This window comes from Limulus polyphemus, unplaced genomic scaffold (genome assembly GCF_000517525.1).
Source record: "Limulus polyphemus unplaced genomic scaffold, Limulus_polyphemus-2.1.2 Scaffold559, whole genome shotgun sequence".
Lineage (NCBI taxonomy): Eukaryota > Metazoa > Arthropoda > Merostomata > Xiphosura > Limulidae > Limulus > Limulus polyphemus.
Genome location: NW_013666169.1, coordinates 154153 through 165184, shown reverse-complemented (window position 1 = coordinate 165184; position 11032 = coordinate 154153).

Sequence of the window (11032 nt, the reverse complement as noted above, 5' to 3'; positions counted from 1 at the left end):
TAAATATATAAGTTGTTCGGGTTTTTTCATCTAAAAAAAGCTACATTAATTTCTTGACGACCTAATATAACTTATGGCTTAGGCTCATAGGGAATCTCCAAAATTAATTACATTCATCTGAGGAACATGACTCCTGTTAGGGGACGAATTCTTTAAATAAGTGATGGTTATGCTTCTCTCAAGTGGCGAGATTCTTTTGAAATTTACTGCATGTAGGCTTCAGACAATATTAATAGTCAAAGGAATGCATTCACAAATTGAATAATTCATTGAATGAATCTCGGCAGAGTTACTAAGTTTTTGGTTATATGTGAAGATGGAGAAGTCCAAGACTGTGGATTCTCCTTTCTACTAACGGACCTTATTTAATGTTGGTTCTGGTTTCCATTTTCTTGTAACAGGATTTACCTAATGAACTTGATGCTATAACCTTCTGAAATGTTATGGCAGAGCTTAGGATTGAATGCACTCCTGAGCAAAATTCTCTTTGAGAATTTCTCTGGAGTTTATCCAATAAAATGTATTCTTGTTCAGTAGCCACTTGTATAGATTAACAAACCTAAAATATCAAAAGTGAAGTTAATATACCTGTTCTCTACTTTCACGTGCCACATCAGCTTTTTATGTTTGAACAAAATAGCTTCGTCTATCAAAAATTTGACTTAGTCTTTTATCTTTTTTTTTGGTTGAGTCAAACCTATCAACAATCGCATTTCAGATCTCATCGAACCTCCCGGTATTATGGTTTTAGAAACTTAACTCGTTGCATTTAAGTGCACCTTATAATACCACAAAGGGAAGATTACCACCATTCGTCAGTACCAAATTTTGAATTAGGGTAAGCAAAAGGGTTTTGTTCATGGTCCAGTTAAAACGGTGGACTTATTTGTATGAATTATAGCAATGCCTCTTTTCTCATTTGTACAAACTCAACTACTGTAGGGATCGTTTGTTTGTAATTAAACACAAAGCTACAAAATGGACTATCTGTGCTATGCCACTCACGAGTATCGAAACGCGGTTTTCAGCGGTGGTCTTTTTCTCTTTTCGTAACAGGAATTTAGATTTTAAAGGAAAGTTAACTTTCCTCAACTGGGGTGTTCAGAGATATTATTATCCCCCCTTTCAACCCGCTCGTGGCAGTTTTATTTGGTATATTCGTTAGTTTTTATAGTATTGTTGGAGAGGTTGGTTGTACTTTTGACTAGTGGTATTTAAAAAGTGAGGCGGAGAGTGAGAGAAAGATGCCCGGTGGGTTCCAGGGCAGAGAAAAAAAACTAGGCTGTAGACGTGAAGTTGCAGAGAAGACGTAAAGCGACGAACGTTCGACAAAGCAATCAACAAACTTACCATGATCAGGGTCACGGGGAGGCTGGGATCTATAAATCCAATGCCACAGCTGGGATCATTGAATCCAAGTGCCTTCAAAGTTGCTGTGGGGTGGAGAGTACCCCGAGCTAACCCACTTTCACAAGACAGGCGCCGAATATTCTACCTGTTCTGTGCTCAGTGCTGAAGTATAAAAACACAAGAAATGATTACTTTGAACATAGATTTATTTTTTTTTCCGAGGTTGTTTTAGGGTGTTTTGGAGGCCATGTATATGTTGTATGTAGATATTGTTTTGTGTGTGGCACTGGTCAAGGTGTGTAGCTTAGCAGTTAGGATATTTCTAGTTTCTGCAGTTTGGTAATAATTGTGAGCTAGTGTTGTTAATATGTATTGAAGTAATGGAATGTCGCTGGTTTTGTGCATATATTTAATATGGGTGAATTTTGGTAATCTGAGGGCTAATCTTAAGATTGTTTTGTTGAAGTTGGAGAGGTGTAACGATATTTTGGGGCATACTGTAGGTGATTTGAGAGCCGTATTCTATTAGGGGACGAATATACGCTTTATAGATTTTAAAGATAGTATTAGGTTTGCATTGTTTATTGTTTCCTGTTATGAATTTTAAGTGGTTATTTCTTTTGCTTATTGATTTATTAATGTTTTTGAAATGTTGCGACTAGGAGAGTCGTGTATCGAAGGTTATTCCTAGAAATTTCGCATGGGGGGCATAACTTTAATTCTTCATTTCCTAATTTGAGTTTTACTTTTTAACGTTTTTCTAATGTTTATTTAAGCTATGTTTAAATGCGATACCAATGGTTTTATGGGATTCAGTAGGACCCGCCAGTCATTACATCAGTTGAGGATTGCATCTAAGGATTTTTGCACTCTATTGCTTGCAATTAGTGGGTTGCGTGAAACACTTCAAACGGCTATGTCCTCAGGATACTGTGAAAATAGGTACATGTCAAGTCAGGGAAGGATATATTATTTATAAACAGTATGTAAAATAGCGGTGATAAAACAGATCCTTGTGGTACTCCTGCAGTGAGGTTGAATGTCTTAGATAGAGTGTTATTTATTTTAACTGTTGCAGTTCGATTGGTTAAAAAAGTTAGATATCCATCTGATTATTTTGTTATTAATATTCATGGAATAGAGCAGGTATCTGATGGCATTGTGCTGTCATCTGATTATTTTGTTATTAATATTCATGGAATAGAGCAGGTATCTGATGGCTTTTTTTTGACATCTAGAAAAACCGCAATTTTTACCTGATTGTTGTTAAATGATTTATATATGGATTCTGTGAGTCGAGTTAGATGATTTGTGGTTTGTCCTCCTTTTGGTGAAGAGTTCTGTGTGTCAGGGATTAGCTCATTGTTTACAAAAAAAAAAAGAGTAATCTTTTGGAAATAATTCTTTCATAACTTTACCCATGCAATTTAGTAGATTTATTGGTCTGAAGTTGTCAGGGTTGGAGCTTCCTGGCGATGTTTTAGTGATGACTGTGATTCTAGCTTTTTTTCCAGAGAGCGGGGAAGTATCCTGACAGGAAGGATAGGTTCATGATATTTAAGAGATGGCAGAGAAGGTTGCTTGAGGCATTTTTAAGATAATATTTCTTATACCATCTTGTCCGGGGGAGGAGTCTTTTTTAGCGTTGCTAAATTAATTTTAAGTTCACCCATTGTGATTCGTCTTTCAAAGATGTCGTGTACATGCGTTGAAGTGGTATCGTTGGTAATAGTTGTCGGAAATTGTGGAGTGTATAAGTTTGGTCTTCATGAGACGTGTTCATTGATATTTTGTTTTAGCGATTGATTAAATGTTGAGGAGTTGATGTCTGAAAATGAACTGGTGTAATAATCAGCAAGCAAGTTCGCTTTATCGGCGTCAGTTTTTGCAGTTATGTTATCGTATTTTATGTGTTGAAAAAGTTCGTTGTTATTTTTTATCCCTTGGAAGCGATTTGAATTTCTTCCAGAATTCTCTGGGTTAATCGTTACTATCGTCTGGTGAGTGACGAAATGCTTTTATTGAGTAAATGTCTGTTTCTATTTCAATGTGTGGGGTAATGCATTGTTTGAAAAAGATGGCAATGCCTCTAGTTTCGTTAGTTTTGGGTCTTGTGAATGATTTGACGCCGGGAATATTAATGTCGTTTTCTTCTTTTGCTAATTTCTCGCATATGATTATTATATCGGAGTCAATTTTGTTACTAAGATTTAAAATTTCAAATTTTTTGGTGTGAAGGCCTTCTTGATAATTTAGGTGTACTATACTTAGTTTGTCTCTGAATATTCTGCTCTTCGCTTGCGTGCTTCGATGCGCAGTGTGATGTGGTGAGGTTTGAGTGTGAAGTAGTATTTGGCTGTTTCGCAGATGTGAGAAATTAGCGCATCGAATTCTACTGGTGTAATTGAGCTTGATGGTGGCAAAGTGCAGAGTTCAGTTAAGAAGGCCAGTAAGTTTAGAGTGTAATCTCCTAAATTAAGGTGTTTGTGTTGTGTTGTCTTGCATGTTATTGTGGCATAAGTGTTGTTGTGAACGTTAGTGTTGGAGAAAGTCATGTTGTTTTGTGTGTGATTTGGAAGCGTTGTGTTGTTTGTTGCCGTGAACAAGAAGGGTTGTAGGAACTGGTTTTCATGTGGCTTGGGTTGTCCACTGTTTGTTTCTGAGAATGGGTTGATGAGTGCGGGGAAACTGTGGAATGTGAAGTTGGATTGTGGTAATCGTGTAGTGGTAAAAGGAGTGTTGGTGTAAATGAGAAAGTACTTGGTTTAGTGTTTGTTGGTTGAATGTTATTTATGCGGTTACGGATCTTTCGTCTTGGCCATGTCTTGTAACTAGCGGCATGAGGACCCTGGCAGTTAGCGCATTTTACATCTTCGCGTTGTTTAGGATAATTTTCAACTTTATGAGGTCCGGCGCACCGAACACAACGTTAGGTTTTGAGTGACCAAATTTTTGGTATTTGAAACACTGCATTACAAATCTAGGGGTGGTTTAGCGGGTTCGGTTCTGTACGTTCGAAAGAACAGTGTACAGTCGTTCGAGAGTAGACTCGTATTCATCTTTAGCCTCAAGGCTGACTTTTACAAATGTTTTTTTTTTTGAATGATGTGATTCGTTCTGCTCTTTTTGATGTGAATCATGTTACAACCAGCTCATCTAAGATTTCCTTGTCATCAATGTCGAGTTGGCTGTTTTTAATTAATAGTGTGTGGAGCTGGAGCGTGTTGCTGGAGGTGTGAAGATTTGGTGTGAATCCTGTCGCAACCAGCTCATCTAAGATTTCATTGTCATCAATGTCGAGTTGGCTGTTTTTAATTAATAGTGTGTGGAGCTGGAGCGTGTTGCTGGAGGTGTGAAGATTTGGTGTGAATCCTGTCGCAACCAGCTCATCTAAGATTTCTTTGTCATCAATGTCGAGTTGGATGTTTTTTATTATTAGTCTTTGGAGCTGGAGCGTGTTGCTGGGGGTATGAACGGAGGTATTACCACCAGAAGCGTTTTCGGTACAGTGAGCCAGAATGTATGCATAATCTTTGGGCTCATTGCACTTAATTACTAGACCTGCTTTAGGAAGATTTCCTGATTTCCTTGAAGTTTCTGCCAGGGAATATTTTGTGAAACTCAGTGGTGATTTGTGGTTGTCTGAGTGTATAAGGCACACCTTCGACAACAATGGCTGCTATACGTGGTCAGTGGCGATTTGTGGTTGTCTGAGTGTGTTAGGCACACCTTCGACAACAATGGCTGCTACACGTGGTTTGGAGGATGTGGGTGTAGGGTGTGGTTGACTGTCTTTTAGAGTGTCATTGTTGTTCGATGATTGTTGATCGTTTGTTTGGTCTAACGTGTTTTGTGTGTGGGGCGTTTGGGGGTTGGTCTCCTTCCTCTCGGTTTCTTCTTTTTGACTGTAGTGAAACCATCGTTATCTTTAGCGTGGGTGTCGGCGTGTATATTGGATTTCGATGAGGACCTTGCTAAAGGGTAGCAAGATTCCGTCTCGGAGTCCAGGAGAATTGTGTTCTGAGTAGATCCATTGGAAACAGCGTTGGTTTCAGCCCGGGCGAGAAGGGTTTGCATCTCGGAATCGTCAAGAGCAGCATTCGTTGACCGCGTAGTGACGCCCGAGGTTGACGTCGTCGGTTGTGGCATTGCTTCGTTGATTCTGGCCCTCATAAGGGCCGTGGTATCCACTAGAAAAACGAAAAAGAGAAAAGAACAAGATCAGTTCGTTGTGACACAAACAAAATTCGAGCCGGTACCTGTATACGTCTGTACTGATGTGTTACGATATGTCGAATGTTATCCAAGTGGGCTCTCAGACTTACCGCTGAGCGACTGGGTGGATGGGGAGGGGCTTCGGGGATTAAGAAGATGTACTTCATTACTGCTATCGAAGATTTAACAGGATTTAGTTAACTATAATATTTCTTGTTCTACAGTCAGGTTTGTCATTGGAACAAAATAAAAATAAAAATTCCCAGGATGTTTACGCTTGTTTTTAAGAATTTCTGCGCAAAGCTACACAAAGGCTATCCACGCGTAGTTGTCTCTAACCTTGAATTGATAGAGAAAAGGCAGCTAGCCAACAAAACCCGCAAAGTAGCGGAATTTGATTGTCACTCACGCCCCCCCCCCCCCTTCACTCGAAGGTTATGAGGTACTGTTCTACGATTCTCCATTTTGATTGAAAGCTCGTCAAGAAACCGTTTGTCTATGACATATATTAGGCATATTGATCGTTTGGTTGCATATTACAAAATAAATCTATATACGGTATTTATATATATATATTTCAACTTATTCTCAGTTTCGTTCACTAATATTAAAATGTATTGCTATAGGCTGTGAAATAAATTTAACCGTTAACAGTTTTAATATGGCCAGGTGGTTAGGATACTCGACTCGCAATCTGCGGGTCGCGGGTTCGAATCCCCGTCACACCAAATATGCTCGCCCTTTCGGCCGTGGGGACGTTATAATGTGACGGTCAATCCCACTATTCGTTGGTAAAAGAGTAGCCCAAGAGTTGGCGGTGGGTGGTGATGACTAGTTGCCTTCCTTCTAGTCTAACACTGCTAAATTAGGGACGGCTTGCACAGATAGCCCTCGTGTAGGTTTGCGCGAAATTCATAACAAACAAACAGTTTTAATTCTACTTCAAGCGACGTTTCGGCTCCCTGTAATGTCATTTGAAGTTAAAGGAAGGGTAGACAAGCTTCGAACAAAAGCACTGAAAGGATCAAAATGTTGAAATATCATGTAAGTATTCATTCTACTTTATTTATTTATTTAACTTATCGATACCCGATGGAAGTAGCGTTTCAACTTTTTTGCCTTGATATTTGTTAATCTGGTTTGAATCAGATTATCAGATAGTTCGTTTGCCGATTGGCTACTTTCATTTTCTACTGACTCAATCGGAGTCATTAAACCTATTTTTTTAAACCTTTAAAAAAATTAAATATTTGCATGATAAATCAGATTTAACCTTGAGATTCGTGTGCGCTTACTGCGGCTACGAAGCTATTTCAACTTATGCTGTCCAGGTTTATTGCATTATTCTAAGCCTCTCAGACCTCTCCGTAACAAAACGCCCTCTGTAGGGGCACATATGTGAATTGTTGATTCGGTTCAAGGTTATCTTATTAGATACAATCTTATTGGAAACTTGGTCTTGGAATTTAATAAACTTGAAACTGTGTTATGCTTATTATCAGTTCACTGTAACGTCTCATATATTGGTTTGATACAGTCTACTACTTGGGAATTAACCATACGAGCAAACTGATTCTGTTTGAACCTCGTCACTGAAATAAGTTTTATCGCTTCTAAAACTGTTACTTTTACCTGAGTAAAGCCCCCCCCCCCCACGAGGAGATTTTCCAGTTATTTCGTTACTTGTTACTGTTGTCGAGAGTATTAAATCACTCGGTATCTCAGTAACCTAAAATTCAATCATTATAGCATTGATTCTTCAATTGTAAGCATGGCACAGAACGTGTATATCATGGTGAAGTAGGAACTTAAAAGTCTTTACGTAAAATATACTGTTTCCAAGCCTGTGGAGTCTCCTAGTGGCTCAACGATAAGCTTTAGGGCCTATAACGCTAAAAATCGGAATTCGGTATCTTCTAAACTGTATACTGTTAAGTACTGTAAGTCATCCATATAATCTGGAGAAATCAGCAGAAATCTACTTTAAATACCTTCTCGTGTGTTTACCAGAGAGGAGTTGTGAATTTCAGCTCAAAACCGCACAAATGGCTATCTGTGCTGTGTCCGCCACAGGGATCGAATCCCGAATCTTACCTTCACAAATCGTTAAACTTATCCTCTGGGTCCGCTACGAAGGAATTAAATTTTATGTACTAATACGACACTCAGGGTGTTTTATAAAGTACCAATGGTGAAACAACATAGACATAGGGCCAAAGTATTCAACGCTTGGAGCCCTGGACACAAAGGGTTTTACCCGCACCACATTCGTTATTATACATATCCATCTTTACGACTGTTACGTTAAATATTAAGTATGTATTGTCTTTAAAGCCGTATAATGCCAACTCCTCCAGCTTACAAGGTATATTACTACAAAACGTTTTCACTGTCACACAGCATAGTAGGGCATGGGTTGTACTAGTGGTAGCGCTATGGATTCTGGAGCTAGTGGGCTAGGTTCGAATTCCTACTACTCCGCAAATTGTTCCCTGCATGTTAAGCTGGATGGGTTATAAGAGTGACAGTTGACCCCATAGTGTGGATTTTAGGGCACTGTTGACTGGCTGGCTGCCTTCCCTTCGGTAAATATTTCAAAATTAGGAACGGCGGCAAATAGCCTAGGAAGCTTTGCCGTAAATACAAAATATGTATATAGTCTTGAAGTATTTATAATTTTAATACCATCAGAAAAGAACAATATATATTTTTTTTTGTTCACTAAAAATACAGTTGCATTATGTACCCACTTCCTACTGAGCTGTAATGAAACATGGCTCTGAAACTTTTCATTCTACAGCGTGCACTTACATGATTATTAACTCCATTCCTCTCAGTGGCACAGCGGTATGTCTGAGGACTTATAACGGTAGAATCCGGGTTTCGATACCCGTGGTGGGCAGAGCACAGATAGCCCATCGTGAAGCTTTGTGCTTAATTCCAAACAAACAATTAACTCCATATTAAAAGTCGCCGATGTAAGTCATAACATTGAATTATTTATATGAAACGATTTCCAAAGAAGAGCTTTGATGTTTCCAATAATATTAGTAGAGAACGAAACTGTAACTTGTTAAAAATATTCATTTATTGTATTATTATTATTTAAAATTAATATAATATTATTATTATTTAAAATTAATATAATATTATTATTATTATTAAAATTAATATAATATTATTATTATTATTTAAAATTAATATAATATTATTATTATTTAAAATTAATATAATATTATTATTATTTAAAATTAATATAACAGATCTTTTGGAGACTCTGGCGCTGTATGCGAATTCGCTTTTTCACGGACAGCAATAACAACTTAAGTGCAATCAAAGTTACCAAACTACCAATGATGTTTATCTGATTTTTTTCATAGCAAAGTCACATTGGGCTATTTGTTGTGTCCCTCGCGGAGAATCGAATCCATGATTATAGCGTAAGTCCGTTGACTTACCGCTGTCCCATCGGAGGACTGCCTATGACGAAACAGCGTAGAAAGTTGTAAATAAACAGTATTTGCAATTAAATGCCCAACTTCTTCTGCTATTGAAATATGGGTTATTCATAGACATAACCCTATTCTATCACTGCTTTAAAATTCTACAATTATGACGTGAAATAGTAATAAAAAATGTATAATCGTTTGATAAAATGAATCAGCCCAAAATATAAATTTAAACTATTAAAAAACACAATTTTAACGCAAATGTAAGCTTGCAGAAGTGAGAATTTCGAAAGCAGCTGTAACTTGGTGAGCATATGTAGAATACTATTCCTCATTGTCCTGCCAAAAATGGCCCGTGTCCGTTGATAACGACGGACATACGGACACATTTTCGTATTTTTTGAGAGCCGAATATGATCATTGCTGCGTGGCGGAGGAATGCGCTCTACTGAGTGCCTCTATAGTTTAGACCCCCAGTGGCACAGCGGTATGTCTGCGAACTTACAACGCTATAAACCGGGTTTCGATACCCGTGGTGAGGAGAGCACAGATAGCCCTTTGTGTAGCTTTATACTTAATTACAAACAACCCTCTAGTTTAAGAGAGTGTAATGCACTTAGGCTATATATTTTTGTGTTTCACATTAGTTGTGAACTTTACACTTCTATTGCTAACAGTTAAATGCTCTTGTTTATATATATATTTAAATTAAGATAGAAAAAAGTCCCGTGTTCCTTCATTTAACCTGGACACTGAAAATATAATGATTTTTGATTCGCCGAGAAATTCGACTTTTTTCATTTATCCACAGAAAAATGATTGTTCGTTTATAAATTATTGACTTTTTTCATTCATCCACAGAAAAATGATTGTTCGTTTATAAATTCTTGACTTTTTTTCATTCATCCACAGAAAAATGATTGTTCGTTTATAAATTCTTGACTTTTTTTCATTCATCCACAGAAAAATTATTGTTCGTTTATAAATTCTTGGCTCTCACTTGAAACTCAATGGCTCTCTAATACTGCATAAACAGCAACAATTTTTTGCAGTTTTAATGGTTTGTTTAAACAATTACAACTCCGTATTTTATTTCGCACAGTGTTGTTAAATATATTTGATTCACACAGAGATAAAATGTAGTTAGAAAAACGTAAATTACCTCTATATCATAGGTAGTTTTAACTGTATAAGGCATCAGTTATTATTTGACATTACAGTTATATATTGTATATAACAAATCTTTTGACTAGTAAAGAAAAATAAAAAATAAAAAAAACAGAGATTCGGATCGTTAGTTTAACCACATAGGGTTCAAGGTTATTATGTTAATAATCCTTTGTCCTTCAACTCTCTTCACGAAATGTTTTTTTCGCCTGTATTAATCAAGGATGCGGGTTAAAAAAAATGGCGTCCCATCTTATCCAAATATGGACAGTGAGTGACTGCAAGTATATGTCACACAGAATACTTCGAAAAACATATGTTTATTTACCAATTAAATGCTTTTTTTAAAACTTAATGGAGTTACCTTAAGTTTCAAAAACATCTTGTAAATATTCCTTGCAACTTGATTGTGAAACATTTAGTATTACTCTACATTATGCAAGATCGTAAAACTAAAACTTACTAAGAAAAGAAGTAACATTAGAACTCGATCCTACCAGTGACCTAAATTTGATTCCTGTTTATTAATCTACAAAGTTTAAAAAATTAATAATGTTTGAATTTCTGTGCTAATCTTATGCGAGTGACCTAGGTTTGATTTGCTTTGCATACACTAATAACAGTTTAAAAGCAAAGAATAGCTCGTATTTTACTCAATCCTGTCTGGTAAGGCATACCTGAATTCGTAGAATTCATGTTAACTAACTTTACAATGTGTATATACCAGAATCACAGTTTTAGGTCAAGGTGCTAACACTACAGATGCTCACACGCATTTGAAATTGTTTGTTTGTTTTTGGAATTTCGCGCAAAGCTACACGAGGGTTATCTGCGCTAGCCGTCCCTAATTT